The sequence below is a fragment of the Callithrix jacchus genome, chromosome 6, assembly GCF_049354715.1.
Source record: "Callithrix jacchus isolate 240 chromosome 6, calJac240_pri, whole genome shotgun sequence".
Classification (NCBI taxonomy): Eukaryota; Metazoa; Chordata; class Mammalia; order Primates; family Cebidae; genus Callithrix; species Callithrix jacchus.
In genome coordinates this window covers 5,178,180-5,195,424 of record NC_133507.1, presented here as the reverse complement: position 1 = coordinate 5,195,424, position 17,245 = coordinate 5,178,180, and the positions used below count along the sequence as shown (strand labels likewise).

General features: G+C 43.9%; 1 protein-coding gene and 1 non-coding gene across 2 annotated transcripts in view; one reads left to right on the top strand and one right to left on the bottom strand.

Moving 5' to 3' along the window:
• The window catches only part of LOC144576818 (uncharacterized), a 243,737-nt gene that overhangs the window by 132,647 nt on the left and 93,845 nt on the right, over positions 1 to 17,245 (top strand). The gene's annotated exons all lie outside the window — the stretch shown is intronic.
• On the bottom strand, positions 508 to 614 carry LOC118154884 (U6 spliceosomal RNA). The gene has a single exon (XR_004745134.1). It is a non-coding gene; the product is annotated as a U6 spliceosomal RNA (small nuclear RNA).

The window sequence follows — 17,245 nt, the reverse complement described above, 5'->3', positions numbered from 1 at the left end:
GGTGATGAAATCTCTGAGTAATTGCTTGTTCATAAAGGATTTTATTTCTCCTTCGCTTATGAAGCTTAGTTTGGCTGGATATGAAATTCTGAGTTGAAAGTTCGTTTCTTTAAGGATGTTGAATATCGGCCCCCACTCTCTTCTGGCTTATAGGGTTTCTGCTGAGAGATCCGCTGTGAGTCTGATGGGCTTCCCTTTGTGGGTAACCCAACCTTTCTCTCTGGCTGCCCTTAGCATTTTCTCCATCATTTCAACCGTGGTGAATCTGACGATTAGGTGCCTTGGGGTTGCTCTTCTCGAGGAATATCTCTGTGGTGTTCTCTGTATTTCCTGGACTTGAATATTGACCTGCCTTGCTATGTTGGGGAAGTTTTCCTGGATAATATCCTGAAGAGTATTTTCCACCTTGGATTCATTCTCTCCGTCACATTCAGGTACACCTGTCAAATGTAGATTAGGTCTTTTCACATAGTCCCATCTTTCTTGGAGATTTGTTCATTTCTTTTTAAAAATATGGAAGGCTTCATGAATTTGCGTGTCATCCCTGTGCAGGGGCCATGCTAGTCTTCTGTGTATTGTTCCAATTTTAGTATATGTGCTGCCGAAGCGAGCACGCACCATTCAGTCTTAATGCACAAGTGTCACACTGGACTGCATTTAGGATATCTAAGTTCACAGGCTTCTGTAGGGCCACTTGTCTAATCTGAGTTTTTCGGTGAGAAGGGTAATGTTGCGTTGGGTGTTATTACAGCAACAGTTCTGCTCTTAGGGTCTTTACTTATAATTCTACATGTATATTTGCTGCCTAGGAGGAAAAGACAGCTAGTGAGTAGAGCCACAAGGGTGCCCATCTTTGATGGTGTTTTCTGGCTTTCATCTTTTCCCTGTTGTCAGGGACAGAGTCCAGATGGCACAGGATGTGTCCTGGTAGGTAAGAGCATCCCTGGGTGTATCTCCCAGCCAAGTTGTAAGGTAAGTAAGACCAGCTATGACTGCCCCAGACCCATAGCTAACTCCAGGAGGAAGGAGAGGCTGTATCACGTAGCTTGATGCTATTTTGCCATCCTAGCCACATGTAACTAGTCAGTTGATGAGTTTGGCCTCATTGCTAACCTTCCCTTAGCCAGGCTGCTAGTGTGGGGTGTGTTGCTCTTACGTTTTTGGATGCATAGATGTGCATGACCCCTTGCCTGGGTTTGCACCGTCATCAGCCATCCTGTGTTGTCATATACAGCACTGCCTATAGAGGGGGTGACATTAATCAGCTTACGAGCTGGATGGAAGATATGTTTCTAACTTTCCCCAAAAGTGGAGCACTCATGGTGAGTGGTGCTATAATCATAGATGAGAAATGGATGAGAATTTTTACCCTTGTCCTATGTGTAAAAATAACTCCAAGTGCTCGAGGTAGTAGCTTGGATGTGTGGTGGTAAGTCAGCAGTGGAGAAAGGGGTACCTCCCCCACAGACCCAGTAGTCTGTTTTGTTTTGGAGAAAAGAGACTGTCTACACCCATTCAGGTAGTTTCAGCAAAGATCAAGTATGTGCTTATTACTGTAGAATTGAGAACTTCATGTTAACAAAAGCATATCACTTATCTTTCCGTCTCTTTTTCTTATTAATAACTTCATATCTTTCCTTGGCTCACATAACCAGGTAGGCATCTGAGGGAAGCCTGCCTTTCAGTCATTGAGGGACTCAGCCCTTTGTACTATATCCCCTCGTTAGGAGGGCTGCATTCTGTCTTGGGATTGTTTTAGTGCACAGAATGCATCCTTGTGTAATTTTCCAAGTGATATGTTGGAAGTGTGGGTTGCACTAGGTTGGCGAGGGCATTTCTCCCATAAGTGCATTCCTTCCTGTAGCTGTTTTGAGATGGATAAACCAAGGCCTTGTGGGAGTATCATCATCCTGTTAAGCGTCAGTTTTCCAGGGGGAATTGGAATCTCTTTTCTCAAATTCCTGGCTCAGGCATGTTTTGCATCTTGTTCAGTGTAAATGAGGTTTAAAATCTAGTAATTTCAAATGAAGTATTCATGCCCCAGCACCTGTGCTCCCAAGCAGCTCATTTTGCTGCTTTGCCAGCTGCCTGGTTACCTTTGGTTGTTTGTGAATTATCTCTCTGGTGTTGGGGCAGTGCATGGTGGAGGCCTGATCAGGCAAAGCAATTAGCCTTATGAGTTATCCACGGAAATGCAGGAAGAGAGCCCTCTCGAACTCCATAGCTTTTGCCGTGGAGCTACAAATTGGAATTTCAAGGGCAGGCCCTTGAAACCCCCATTCACGCACACATGCACTCACCATTCACACAGTTTCTTGCACATTTTATTCCCATTTTAAGATAGAGGGTAACAAGAAAGAGAGGCAATACAATTGCCTCTACTAGGGCCAGAATTTCTTTTGGGTGTTTAATGTCCACATTTTCTGATTGCAAGTGGCCTCTCTGTTTCCAGAACACCCAATGGGTGTGCATTACCAGGAAGGCATACATGGAATCAGAATAAATGTTTACTCCCTTTTCCTGGGACCATTCTAAAGACTCACGTAAGAGCAATGAACTCAGCTCTTTGTGCAAAGGTAGCTGCAGGAAGGGCATGGCCTTCTATTACCCCATTTGGTAGTCACCACGGCACATCTGGCTCTGTGCGCATCTTTCAGTAAGCTGCTCCCAGCAGTGTAGTTCCAGTACAGAGCACTCATTGTCTGGTTTGACAACTCCAGCATTTTGAATAAGCTACGTCAAGGATTTACAGTCATGCTCTAACCCAGGATTATTTTTCAGCTGAGAGCAGCGTGGCAGAGTTTAGAGCCATGGTGGTTTGTAGGGTGATGTTTGGATCGTGTAAGAGGATGGCCTGGTATCTGCCCTTCACCCCACAGTGAGCCAGCAGCCTCCCTTTTGTTCCAGTGGAGTCAGCACCTGGTGGGGCACAAACACAGTAACTGGCTGTCCCAGAGTAAAATTTTCTACTTCCTGTAGGACTTCACAATGGGTGCTGTTGCCCAGAGGAAGTGGGGGGTCATCTCTTAATCTTGGGTTTAATTATTTAGAGAAATAGGCCATGGATTATGGGGCATCTCCCAGCATTTGGGGTAGCACACCCAGACCTGTGCTTTTTTTTTTTTTTTTATATAGAATTTGAACACCGTTTGGGAATCCGGTAACCCCAGTGCCAGAGCTGATATCAGCTTTTCTCTGATGGTGTAAAATACTTGTTGGCCTTTAGATATCCAAAGAAGGGGCAGTGAGTCTCTTCCCTTTAGGGATTCGAAAAGGGTTTTAGTCATTAGTCCAAACTTAAGAATCCAAACCTGGCAGAAGCCAACGCATTCTAAGAACCCCCGCAGTGGCCCCCATTATCTGGGGCTCCATGGCTGCTGTTACCTGTTTTTGGACAGACATCAGGCCCCTTTGGCCTTGCTTTAACCTAAAGCCCTACTTACATATTTGGGCCGTCTTGGGAATACTTTGTATCTATACTGTACCAGGTGATTTAGAACTAAGATGAGTCAGCTAGGCATTTCCTGTGGTTGTGGCTGGCCATTAATTCTCTACGTTTTGTAGCCAGAAGCCTTAACCTAGTTGTAGGTCTCCTAAGTCTTTTGCCAGTATTTCCCCAGAATTGTTGGTGCATTTTTTAACACATCGAGGCTCCACTGTCCAACATTATTAAAAGGTTGTTTTAGTCTCTGGGTCCTGTCTTTCAAAAAACAGAGTAATAATAATTGCTGGGTCTTTCCTTCAATTAGAATGCAGGAAAAAAGCATCTGTTAGATCTAGCACTGAAAAGCATTCATAATTTCTATATACAGCAGTCAGCAGAGTATATGGGTTAGGAGCCATTGGGTGAGTATCCGAGGCTGTTTTATTAATGGCTCTCAGGTCGTGGGCCAGTTGATATTTGTCGAAGTGCAGCTTCCTTACAGGCACAGTAGGGCTATTCCATGGGGGTCTGCAAGGGTGAATCTGTCCACTTCTCAAGTTTTTCCAAAACAGGCTGTATTCTTTCTAAGGCTTCCTTGATTAATGTATACTGATTGTTTTTCATTTACCACCCCTCCGGGGCACAGTAGCTCCTTCTCTCTTTTTATTTATTTATTTTTTTTAATTGAGACACAGTTTCACTCTTGTTACCCAGGCTGGAGTGCAATGGCGTGATCTCGGCTCACCGCAACCTCCCCCTCCTGGGTTCAGGCAATTCTCCTGCCTCAGCCTCCTGAGTAGCTGGGATTACAGGCACGCGCCACCATGCCCAGCTAATTTTTTGTATTTTCAGTAGAGACGAGGTTTCACCATATTGACCAGGATGGTCTCGATCTCTTGACCTCGTGATCCACCTGCCTTGGCCTCCCAAAGCCCTGGGATTACAGGCTTGAGCCACCGCGCCCGGCCCCCTTCTCTTCTTTCTGTATGTTCTGGCTGTGTACTGCTTTTCCTGGGATTCCATCTTCCCATTCACAATCACCCACTCTCTCACAGACTTCTGAGGGAGAATTTTTTCTTCTTAAGGCTAATGAATAACATCTTTGTTACAATGCTTGCTCTAGCAGGACCTGCAGGTGGAGTTATATCTCTGGGGAGACATTACTTGAGTATTTAATTTGTGTGATAGGTCTTCTCCTAGCAAGGGAATTGGGCATTCTGGCTTATAGAAATAGCAGTGCCTTAGGTCCAAACTTTCTAGTTTGCATTCTAAAGGTTGTAGAAAAGCCTTTTGTTGCTTTTTTCTTTTTTTGGCAACTCCTACCACAGGTACAGTCATTTTGGTGCTTTTTCTCCTGAGGTGTTAAGAACTGAATAGTTTGCCCAGTATCAACCAGGAAATCAATTAATTTTTTCCTGTCACTTGTACCCAGGGTTCCTGTGGGGAAATTTTAATGGTCTCTGAGGGACTATGGAGAGCCCCCAGACTTCCCTGTCAGATCAGTGACCCTGCTCTACCGTTTGTCTGTGGGCTTTTTCCCTGTCAGAGCCTTTTTTTCTGGCGCCTTGTTCCTTTCTCTTGGGTCAGTCATCCTTTCCGTGTTTTTTCTCCTTACAATAGGCACACTGGGTGTGGTCCAGAGGCTTGCCTGGAGCTTCTGATGCAGAGGCTTCCTTGTTCATTCTACATTTATGGTTGCAACTTCTGTTTCTTTGTCTCTCAATCTGGGAAGCGGTCATTCCTAGTGAGTCTTCCTGTTTTTCTACACTTCTCTTTATGTAAAGGATGTTTTGTTAAATGAAAGTCATATTTATTAGCCTTGAATTTTAATGTCTTCCCTTTCTCTGTGAGTATATCTACAGAGGCTTGGTAAACACATTTCAACAATTCAAACTGGTTCACATTTGAATTTTGCATGACTGTGTGAACTTTTTTTAAACCCCTTCATTTTGGTACTCCCCTCCTGAGTCCAGTGGATGATTGGTTTGCGAATATTCCGGACGGGCCATGTCCCCTTATCAATTAGAGCCCCAGTTAGGGTTTGCACCCAGAGTAGTCCCTTCAGGTTTGGGGTATTTGGATTTGTTTTCATAGAGGCACTAAGACTCTTGATCTTCTTTCATCTGCAATGAGAAGCATGTTTAGGAGAGACTGCACATCTGCTCAGGTACACTGGTGGGTAGCACAGAAATCAGTCATCTTCTGGGGATCCTCCCTTAAAATGGAGTTTTTCAATATCAGAAGTTAGATGTTGAAAATGGGCTGGACATCCAGTAATATCTGACAGGTTGCCCATTCACACCCAAGCCACCCATGGCCATCCTTGTAAACAGGAATTCCCTTGCTCCTGCCATGGTACTTCCTTGCTAAATCATGTACCCTGTCAAGCATTGGAGGGAGAGCCATCTCTGTTCTGTCATTATACTGAGGTGGCAGAGTAGCTTCCTCTTCTAGGTCTGATGCCTCGCTTGGTAGCATCAAGGCAATCCGGGTCAATGCAGAGGCCAGCATTAAGGCCCCAGTATGGAGGTACCACAGTGGGAGCTGTTGGGGGTGGAGCAGAGGCCAGGTGCATTTTGGCTGTGGGGGCCAGAGCTGCTAAAACAGCTGGGTATAGGACATTTAAAAGTCCGACATCTTCTTTATTCCTTTCTGCCTGGGTTTGTCTCTCTGGCTTGTGAAGAGCCCTTTTTTCCATTCTGTCCTTTGGTACAGCTAGCAGCTGGTGTCTTCCGTTATGGTATGAATGCTGATTTTTCTAAAAGCACAAAGGCCTGGACATATGGTATTTTTTCCTAATTTTCCAGACCTCTGGCCAAATGAGTCTAACTGCATTAAAAACTAGTATTGGTTACATCCATCCAGAGGTCAAAATTTGTAACCTAACTCATACACAGTCCAAACAGCACTGCAATACAGACCATTTTTCCCTTAGTAATGGGTTCATACCTATAGGCTCTGCAGTCACCTGGGATAAGCCCCAGGACAGAGACCTTGTTTCCCTTCCTGGCTTGGTTTCTGTATCCATACTACTCACCACTCTTGAAACAGTGATTACAGCTTTTTCTCATTGTCTCTCTCCTGTTCCGCGCTGCTCATATCCTTCAACCAGACCTCTACGGGTTGGAAAGACTTTTCTAGCTTCATATAAGCAGTGCACGTCATGTCGCTCATGGCCCTGAAAGGAACACTTGTGCAAATCTCAGCACTCAGCTGGGACAGCCAACGAGATCACAGAATAAGCTCCTTGGGCAGGCTCGTGATTTGCAGCAGCTGGCACAGCACCCCCCGCCACACTCCCACCAGCACGTCCACTTCAACCCAAGTCCACGTTCTGCTGTATTTACTACCCAGAGGGTGACTGAATGGCCACACATTTAAATGGTGAATTAGGCAGACAAAAAGGGCAGAGAGAGGTTGGATTCAGGACTCCCTAAATACTGGTGGTATATGTTGCTAAGCTTTTTTTCACATAAACAACATTAAGCACCATAAGCATAGTGCCAAGCCCTTTGGATAACCTTTGGAATGGAATGGTTCATTCTGGTTGCCTTGCCCGGCTCTGAAGTCTGTCGGCCTCTTGAGATGTTACCTGCCCTACAGTAAGGAAGTGTAGTAGGCAGCTGGAACAATGACAAGAAGAAAAAGGAAGTTCCCCAAGACAAAAACGTCTTGCAGTAAAGGGAAATTTCCTAGACCCCCAATCACGGGATCAGCTACCTGGAAGCTGGTGGCATTCCTGGGTACTTCCTTTCCTTTCCAGTGGCCTGAACGTTTAAGGTTTGGTGTGCTTGTGTGTCTGATTGCCCCATTCATGGGAAGCCAGACCGATGGTTTCAGAAACTCTGAGTGTGTTGTGTCCCCTCTCCATGTGGACACACACATGGAGTGTGTGTCCCTGTGTTCTCATCATTTAGCTCCCACTTATAAGTGAGAACATGCGGTATTTGGTTTTCTGTTTCTGTGTTGGTTTACTAACAATAATGGACTCCAGCTCCATTCATGTCCCTGCAAAGGACATCATCTTGTTCTTTATAATTGCATAGTATTCCACGGTGTGTATGTGCCACATTTTCTTTATACAGTCTATCATTGATGGACGATTTAGGTTGATTCCATGCTTTTGCTATTGTGAATAGTGCTACAATGAACAAATGTGTTCATGTGTCTTTATAACAGAATGACTTATATTCCTTTGGATATATACCCAGAAAGAAGATTGTTAGGTCAAATGGAAGCTCTGTCTTTAGGTCTTTTAGGAATCACCACACTGTCTTCCACAATGGTTGAACTAATTTACACTCCCACCAATAGTGTATACGTGCTCCTTTTTCCCCACAACCTTGCCAGCATCTGTTATTTGTTTGACTGTTTATTATTTGTTATTTTTTGACTTTTTAAAAAAGCCATTCTGACTGGTGTTAGATGGTGTTTCATTTTGGTTTTGATTTGCATCATTCTAATAATCAGTGATGTTGAGAAGATTCAAATAAATGCAATTAGAAACAACCAGGGGGATATCACCACCGACGCCACAGAAATGTAAACAACCATCAGAGAATATTATGAGCACCTCCACAGACATAAACTAGAAAATCTAGAAGAAATGGAAAATTCCTGCACAAATACATACACCCTCCCGAGACTGAACCAGGAGAAGCTAAATCCCTGAACAGACCAACAATGGCTCTGAGACTGAGGCAGTAATAAATAGTCTCAGTGATAAATTTTTTAAATGCCACTTAGAAAATGTACACATGGGCCTGGCACGGTGGCTCATGCCTCTAATCCCAGCACTTTGGGAGACCAAGGTGGATGGATCATGAGGTCAGGAGATCGAGCCCATCCTGGCCAACACGGTGAAACCCCATCTCTATTAAAAATACAAAAATTGGCCGGGCATGGCCATAATTACTCTACCTGTAATCCCAGCACTTTGGGAGGCCGAGCGGGGTGGATCACGAGGCCAAGAGATTGAGACCATCCTGGTCAACATGGTGAAACCCCGTCTCTACTAAAAATACAAAAAATTAGCTGGGCATGGTGGTGCGTGCCTGTAATCCCAGCTACTCAGGAGGCTGAGGCAGGAGAATTGCCTGAACCCAGGAGGCAGAGGTTGCAGTGAGCTGAGATTGTGCCATTGCACTCCAGCCTGGGTAACGAGCAAAACTCCATCTCAAAAAAAAAAAAATACAAAAATTAGCTAGGTGTGGTGGCACGCACCTGTAGTCCCAGCTACTTGGGAAGCTGAGGCAGAAGAATCGCTTGAACCTGGTAGGCAGAGGTTGCAGTGAGCTGAGATCACACCACGGCACTCTAATCTAGCGACAGAGACTCTGTCTCAAAAAAAAAAGAAGGAAAATGTACACATAATTTTGCTCTACTCAGCACAATATTTGTAACAATCACTTTTAGGAAGATGTTAAAATCTTTTATTATTTTATCTCATTTAGCTTAATATTTAAAAATATTTCTCTGCTAGCAGCTCTTTCAGATCTCCATTTTCATTAACAGAGTCAATAATTTACCCACCTCTCTATTAAATAACAGCAGATCAACTGATGTGTATTATTTTATACTGAACTTTGGCACTCTTGACATCATTCATATGTGAACAGTTATCTAAATGTCTTGGCCAGTGAAGATGGGATTCATCAGCCAAGGTTCTCACCTGAAAGCAGCAAGCGATACAAAGGCAAGAAATAGGTAAAAGAAATTCAGGTCCGGGCGCGGGGGCTCACGCCTGTAATCCCAGCACTTTGGGAGGCCGAGGCGGGTGGATCACGAGGTCAGGAGATCGAGACCATCCTGGTCAACATGGTGAAACCCCGTCTCTACTAAAAATACAAAAAATTAGCTGGGCATGGTGGTGCGCGCCTGTAGTCCCAGCTACTCAGGAGGCTGAGGCAGGAGAATTGCCTGAACCCAGGATGCGGAGGTTGCGGTGAGCCGAGATTGCACCATTGCACTCCAGCCTGGGTAACAAGCAAAACTCCATCTCAAAAAAAAAGAAAAGAAATTCAGGAGTCCCACAGGCAGATAAGGATTTATTTAGGGCCTGAGATGGTACAGGAACCCCTTATAGGGGCCTGTGGCACCCCAAGCGTGGAAATAAAGGAAAATCTTGAGTCTCTTCACAGAAATTCCTGGTACAACTCTACCTCTGAAAAGTACATCAGCCACTTCATAAGCAAGAAGGTAATAGTAGGTTAAAACAATAGCAAGGAATTGAGAGTCATGAGAATGCTTTCTTCCTTATAAAAACTAAAAATCCAAGCTTAACATACGTCCCTGAGTTGTTCTTCAGAAACCTGCCCCTCTACCAAACGGATGCACTGGCATGTAGACCTCAGATAAGGGGAATCTATGAAATGAACTCCTCTGCCATTCTTTGTTCTGAATTTCTTCCTGAGGGGCCTACAGGAGATTGTGTCTATGAGCCAAATTTAACATTATTTTCTGCTGATCCCAAATTTTGTGACAAATTTTACTTTCTTAAATAATCACAAATCAGAAAATATTTGAATCCCCCTACGCCCTGTAAGCCCCCAGTTCAAGATACTTCATCCTCTTAGGCTAAAACCAATGTGTAACCTCAATATATTGATTTATGGCTGTGTGTAACCCCAGCCTCTGTGTCTTTAAAGTCCTCTACCTGTAAGCAGTCTGGTAGTTTTGGTCTTAAGCGTGAGCTGCCTGAACTCTTTTTATTTGGTGCCCTGCAGTAAATGTGTTGTTTGCTGTTGTTGCTGTTGCTAGAAACCTCATTATGGATCTCTGCTCTTGTTGAACCAGGCAAGCGGACCCAAGTTTATTGTGGCAACAGACCTGCCGTGTGCCAACATGAATGTGTTGAGAGGAACATGTTATCTTTTGAAGGCAGCATTCCCACAGGATGCATCTCACAGACTCTATGTACTAAGAAAATCTCTAGTCGAATTGTCTAAAAGTATTATTGAACAATAGGGGACATTTGTTCAGTATTTATGTGAGCAACAAACAGAGCAGAAGTACTATATTTACAGTTACTTAAGCCAAGTAAGCAGATTTGCATTGGTTTTGCCAAGCATGGCTACAGTGAGGGCCCCTGGTATTTAGTACTGTACACAGAGAACTTCAATGTCAAACATTGGTTTAAAAAGAAAACCTTCGCATCTGCTGTATTGCAACTTGGCACCATTTAACTTCATTTCTCTGCGTGCAAAGAGCAACCCTGTCTTCCATGCCAGCCACTTAGACTGTTGCATTCATCTAGAGAAAAACAGAAATTCCCAAGTTTAAAGGAAACTGGAGGCATTTAAGGAAACAAATAGAGACGAATGTCTTTATTGGTTTCTCATTCTTGTGTTGATAATTGTGTTCCACTTTTATAAATAGAAACATCTACTTTCGGCATTTTATAATACAGTGAGTTTGTCAATAACAAAGGACAAGATAACTGAGGAAAGGCAGGTGGGCATTGCGTAGGATGGTTACACTCACTTATACGTGTCATTTGCTTCATCTCTAAGGGGTATCATGAGCATGAGCTCATTGCCACAATTTTATGGCTGTGAAGTAAGTTCCTTATTCAAAAGGAATGCTGTGTGGAATACTATGCTTCTAGATGAGGCATGCTTTAAGTCCATGGATGCTAGTTTTTGCAGAAGACCTGCATGCAGGGAAGAAAAATATATAGTCAATGTAAGGGTCTATTCCAGTTAGAAAAAGAAACCTCTGTCCCTTCCATAATGGGAGTGGTTTGGTATAACCAAAGTGTTACCGGGAAGCTGGCAGATCATTCCGGGGAATGGTGCCTTATCAGGGATCCAGTGTTGGTCCCTCTGCTGACAGTTTGCGGATACACAGAGGGAGCTGTCACCAGGCTGGCCTTGGTGATTGGAAAGCCGTGTTGACGAGCCCATGGATAGCATCCATTGTTGCCACCGTGGTCACTTTATTCCTAACCCTACTGGGTGATGGCAGGGAGTGGGGAAAGGAGGCTGAGCAGTACTTCAGAATGTATCACCCCATCCACATAATTATTAAAGAATCCTTCGCTGGTGTAAACTTTGGTGGTCATCTATATGGAATAAAAATGTCTTCATATTGGTTATTTTGACACTAAGAAAGGGCTACCCACATGCCTCTTTTGAAAATTTTTCATCAGCAATGTTTTAATTATGTATTTTATGTCCCTGACTATCTGACCAAACTATTGTTCAAAGCCCACAAATCAGTGTACAAGCACACTTCCAATAATTTTCCTTCCAAACAACTCGATATACTGCCTGATTTCTATGCACGGGGAGGATTTATTTCCCCACTTTCCTTCAGGGATGCCTCAGAAAGGGCTATTGTGCTACCACTCTCCACCTTCAGGTGGTGCCTGCATATCTTGAAGAACCATCTGTAAATGAGGCCCAAGTCTTCTCTTCCTCTGTCAACTGATTACAGGGAACTCTTCGTGAGGCCATAGGTGCAAGCTAGGAGAAGTGGGCAGTGCCCAGGGAACGGATCCCCTGGGCATAGGTGTCACTCCTTCATGTAGTGTATTAGTGTTTTGCTGTTCTGGCCCAGTTACAAATGTACCATTTTCATTTGATGATGGCGTACTGCTGTGCACACCTAGCTTGATAGCTAGTTGGGTCAGGTGACAGTTTATCATGGGCAGTTCAGGATGCATGGTAACTTGGTGGTTCACAATCTTGCATTTTATTTCTGTTACAACCAGTAGAAGGCCACAAGCTGACCCTGAAGAGACTAGGTATCTGTGGTTGAGGACAGGGTCTTGCTCCAAAATTTACCAACGGGGTCCTAAGAAGGCTTCAGAGAACTCCCTCTCTGCCACTGATACCTCAAGTACCATTGTATCTGAAGAATTATATGTCCTAAGTGGAAAAGCTGCTTGCATGGCAGCCTGGACTGCTGAAGAGCCTTGACTTCTCAGCCCCAGTCAAACTAGACGCTTTTCAAGTTGTTTGGTAGATGGGCCAGAATGACACACCCAGAACAGAGATGTGTTGCTTCTAAAATCCAAATAGGATCGCTAGGCCTTGTACTTTTTTTTTTTTTTTAATGTAATGGTTGTAGGTGAAGCCAGATGCAACCAGTTGCCATTCATTTTGGAAAAAATATCTCAAGATACCCCACACCACTGAACCTCTACATATTTTACTAAAGTAGAAGGCCCCTGAATTTCAGTTAGATATATTTCCCACTGACTCACATGAAAATATTTTATGAATATGTTCAGCGTAGTTGCTACTTGATACTCACTTTGTGCAGTCAGTATGATGCCATCAATGAAATGGACCAGCATGATTCCTATGGTAGTGGAAATGGATCAAGTTCTTTACCTCAAAATTGTAACATGGGGTAGAGAGTTAATATACTTCTCACGTAGCATAGTGAGGGTTAATGCCTTCTTTGGCATCTGAAAGCAAACTGTTCTGTTGAACCTTATGAACAGGAAGAGTTACATACTAGTTCCAGGATATGTGTTAATTTGCTGAATTAATGAAACCACATCTTGTACAACACCTGAAATTTTAGTTAAGACTTGATTCAGTTTACGGGACTCTGTTGTCATTATTTAGGGTCTTCCTGTCTTCTGCAAAGGCCAAATAGGTGAGTTCAATGGGGATTCAGTGGGAATAACCATCTTGGTCTTCCAAGCCCTTCGTGGTGGCAGCCGTCTCAGAAATTCCTCCAGGGATGCGGTTATGTTTTTTATTTACCGTCTTATCTAGAAGCATCTCCACTGGCTTTCCTTTGTGTTTTCCCACCATAATGGCCCTCACTTAAGACACCAATGTGGGTGTTCTGCCAGCTACTAAGTATTTCTATTCCAATTATGGATTGGGAACTGAAAAATCACCAGAGAATGACTTCAGGGACCCACTGGATCCGCTGTGAGTCAGACTTGAGCTAAAACTCCATTATTCACCTGACCTCTATAAGAAGGTACTCTAATTAGAAGGCCACAGTGTTGTTGTGGATCTCCTGGAATCAATGTCAGTTCAGAGCCAGTGTCTAGTAGTCCCCCAAGTTTTTTATTGTCTTTTATCAAAGCACAGTTTTCCTAGTAAAATGTTGCAAGTCTCTTTTAGGAAAGGAAAAGCGTTAACAGTATAACTTGCTGGGTAGTATACCTGCATCCTTTTTCAAGGGGACCCGACTGCCCCTTATTTTAAGGAGGCCTGGGCCTGGAAACTGGCTAAAGTAAGAACTGAGTCAGGTGCTATGATTCTCTGGATTTTATGATGGAAGGCAGATTCTCGTTGACTTTATCTGAAAGTTTTCTGCTTCTTCAGATGAAGTAAGCATTTAGTAGGTTTTCTGTGTCTTTAAATTGCAAGAAGACTCAACAGTTAAGTGGCCAACACCAGAGATCAATAGGAATCAGATGAATTTGTTGTTCTGCCTTTACTGTCTATTTCTTAATTAAAACTACCTTGCCTTTGAGTACTGAGCGCTGCTACTTGGCCCTAAGACCCCCTTAATTGCCACTTGCATTCTCTTTATTCCACTGCATTTAAATTTTCCAATTGATGAACTGTAAATTTTGTTACAAGATCTGGCCTACAGAGAAGAGAGATTGGGGGGCTCTTGAGTAGTGCTTGGCCTCCCCACACAAAGCTATTTAACAAAGTACTGATAAATAGTTTGTCTTCTGGAGTCTATGAATGGGAGTAAGTTGCTTTTAAATGGCAAATCTACCCTCTCATTGTATATTCCCAAGCCCACGAATTCCTTCTTCCAAAGTAATCCAGGGGAGACAGCGGATCTACGACTTGCTCATGGCGGGCCATCTTTTGAACTATATTTCAGCCAACCAGTGAAACTACTGACACCATTTCTAAATCTTCAAGCTGCACATTTAAAGCAGAATCTGCTTAGTGAGTTCATATCAGTAAATTTGTCTTCATCCAGCTTTATGTTCTCCCCACCATTAACCCAGCCCTTAACGTGTTTCCACACATGTTCTCCAGATCTGTATTTGTGTAAATTGGAAAACTCAGCTAGTTTTTTTTTTTTGAGTGTAGTGAAACTACTCAAAGGTCACACTTCATGTATTACCTTTAAATGCCTGCTGTAACTTGACTCAAGTTCTAAGTCTGGAAGCAAAATCAGTGGTGTGAGTGGGCCCTGAAGAGAATCAGAAGAGATGCTTTGCATCTGCCTCAAGGGAGTTCATTACCCTTCTCCCAGTGCAGTGCAGAGTTAATTTCCTCAGACAAGGGTGAAAAGGCCTACACCACTGTGGGTGGGAGGCCACTGCCATTGGGGTAAGGGTTAAACTTACATATGCGTCAAACAAGACTCATCAGAATTTCAGAGCTCATTGTCTCCAACCTCATCAAGGTTTTCCCTAAGGTTCCTATCTTATTTACAGGGACCCCTTTTTCTTAACTAATGCCCTCATTTACTAGGCCAAAAGTTCAACTTTCATTGTAGTTTAGCCATTCACATGAAAAGGGCTTGTGTTTGATTTCTATAAATTTCAGCACTGTGACTACAAGAGAAATTATTCTCACTCAGGGCATTGTTGGAAGTTCTAAGGTTATTGATGCATAGATAATCCTGAGAGTTCCTTTTCTTTAATTATTTTTCTCAGCAACATTAGAACCAACCAACCAATATCATGTATGCCTTGGTCTTCAAAAATTTTTGAAATTATGATGTCAAAGTCACCCAGTTTCTTTCCTCCTGTCAGTGGTCAAATAGGAGTATCATGTGCATTTATTTGTATTTCTCTGTAAGCAAACAGTTCATGCCATGCATGGAATGTCAGTGTTCTCTGTACAGCTAGAAGTAGAGTTCTTAGCATTTTTAGCTATAATAAGGTTAGATATGTAATTTTAGAAATGCCAAAGCCAGTTAAAGACACATTCCTACATTTTTTTTCTTCTCCAACCATGGCTGTATTCAGATTCTGTATTACTCAGGGTTCTCCAGAGACACAGAACCAACAAAATGAATGGACGGATAGATGGTAGGTGAGGTCACCAAACTAAGGACCACTTTTCTCTTGAAAGCAGAAATTCAAGAGACAAGCTTTTGGTGAAAATGAAATTTAGCTTTATAGGAACAGCTGGCAACCCAGAAGAGACACTGAAATCATGTTCTAAGTCCCCCTTACTGGGTTGTGTCTCCAGATCAGAGGTTTTAAGAGACATTAGGGGAAGTATAAATGATGAGCAAAACATTCTTGTGACACACGCACAGTCTGAGGTTGGCAGGTGATCACTGCTTGCTTTCTCAGTGTCTTGTGACACACGCACAGTCTGAGGTTGGCAGGTGATCACTGCTTGCTTTCTCAGTGTCTTGTGACACACGCACAGTCTGAGGTTGGCAGGTGATCACTGCTTGCTTTCTCAGTGTCTTGTGACACAGGCACAGTCTGAGGTTGGCAGGTGATCACTGCTTGCTTTCTCAGTGTCTTGTGACACACGCACAGTCTGAGGTTGGCAGGTGATCACTGCTTGCTTTCTCAGTGTCCTGTGACACAGGCACAGTCTGAGGTTGGCAGGTGATCACTGCTTGCTTTCTCAGTGTCTTGTGACACAGGCACAGTCTGAGGTTGGCAGGTGATCACTGCTTGCTTTCTCAGTGTCTTGTGACACACGCACAGTCTGAGGTTGGCAGGTGATCACTGCTTGCTTTCTCAGTGTCTTGTGACACACGCACAGTCTGAGGTTGGCAGGTGATCACTGCTTGCTTTCTCAGTGTCTTGTGACACACGCACAGTCTGAGGTTGGCAGGTGATCACTGCTTGCTTTCTCAGTGTCTTGTGACACACGCACAGTCTGAGGTTGGCAGGTGATCACTGCTTGCTTTCTCAGTGTCTTGTGACACACGCACAGTCTGAGGTTGGCAGGTGATCACTGCTTGCTTTCTCAGTGTCTTGTGACACACGCACAGTCTAAGGTTGGCAGGTGATCACTGCTTGCTTTCTCAGTGTCTTGTGACACAGGCACAGTCTGAGGTTGGCAGGTGATCACTGCTTGCTTTCTCAGTGTCCTGTGACACAGGCACAGTCTGAGGTTGGCAGGTGATCACTGCTTGCTTTCTCAGTGTCTTGTGACACAGGCACAGTCTGAGGTTGGCAGGTGATCACTGCTTGCTTTCTCAGTGTCTTGTGACACACGCACAGTCTGAGGTTGGCAGGTGATCACTGCTTGCTTTCTCAGTGTCTTGTGACACAGGCACAGTCTGAGGTTGGCAGGTGATCACTGCTTGCTTTCTCAGTGTCTTGTGACACACGCACAGTCTGAGGTTGGCAGGTGATCACTGCTTGCTTTCTCAGTGTCTTGTGACACACGCACAGTCTGAGGTTGGCAGGTGATCACTGCTTTTGCTTTTTCAGTGTCTTGTGGCCTTCTGCAGGCACTATTAAGCTTTTGGTTTTTTTTTGAGATGGAATCTTGGAGTCTTGCTCTGTGGCCCATGCCAGAGTACAGTGGGATGATCTCAGCTCACCCCAACCTCTGCCTCCTAGGTTCAAGCAATTCTCCTGCTTCAGCCTCACAAGTAGCTGGGATTACAGGCACCTGCCACCACACCCAGCTAATTTTCTAATTTTAGTAGAGACCGGTTTTCACCATGTTGTCCAGACTGGTCTTGAGAGCCTGACTTCAGGTGATCCGCCCATCTCAGCCTCCCACCGTGCTGGGATTACAGGTGTGAGCCACCATGCCTGGCCCCATCTGACTATAACTATATTATATTGTAACTATATTACAAGGCTACCGTAATCAAAACATCATGATACTGGTACCAAAACAGAGATATAGGCCAATGGAACAGAACCTAGGTCTCAGAAAGAATGCCACACAA